The sequence below is a fragment of the Anneissia japonica genome, unplaced genomic scaffold (genome assembly GCF_011630105.1).
Source record: "Anneissia japonica isolate Jap-2015-1 unplaced genomic scaffold, ASM1163010v1 scaffold2562_len8159_cov90, whole genome shotgun sequence".
NCBI lineage: Eukaryota > Metazoa > Echinodermata > Crinoidea > Comatulida > Comatulidae > Anneissia > Anneissia japonica.
Window position 1 is genome coordinate 6,796 of NW_022708680.1, and position 373 is coordinate 7,168.

Consider the following 373-nt stretch of genomic DNA (forward strand, 5'->3'; position numbering starts at 1 on the left):
CCGAGTCCCGACTTCTCATCGCGTCGATGAACCTGTCGTCCGAGTTGACGTACGCGTTCCAGAACGCCAGCTCTTCGTCGGTCATCGGACCGCGAAGACGGACGAGGTGCTCGCACACCTTCAGTAGATGTTCCTCAGTACACTCCCCGCGAGTGAGATCCTGGTAGTCGAACTGATCGAACGCTTGGGGAGAATTTTCAGCGAGCACGGTCGCCACCGTCATTGCCGCTCCGTACAGTTCGGTCTTGGCGGACAGCATCTTCCGATTTCGATCGCCGAGAACGTGACTCGCGTCCCTGTACGGGACGTTCGTCAGTTTCCTGTCCGTGCGGATGCACCCGAAACGAGGACGGACGTCCATCAGGTGCATCGA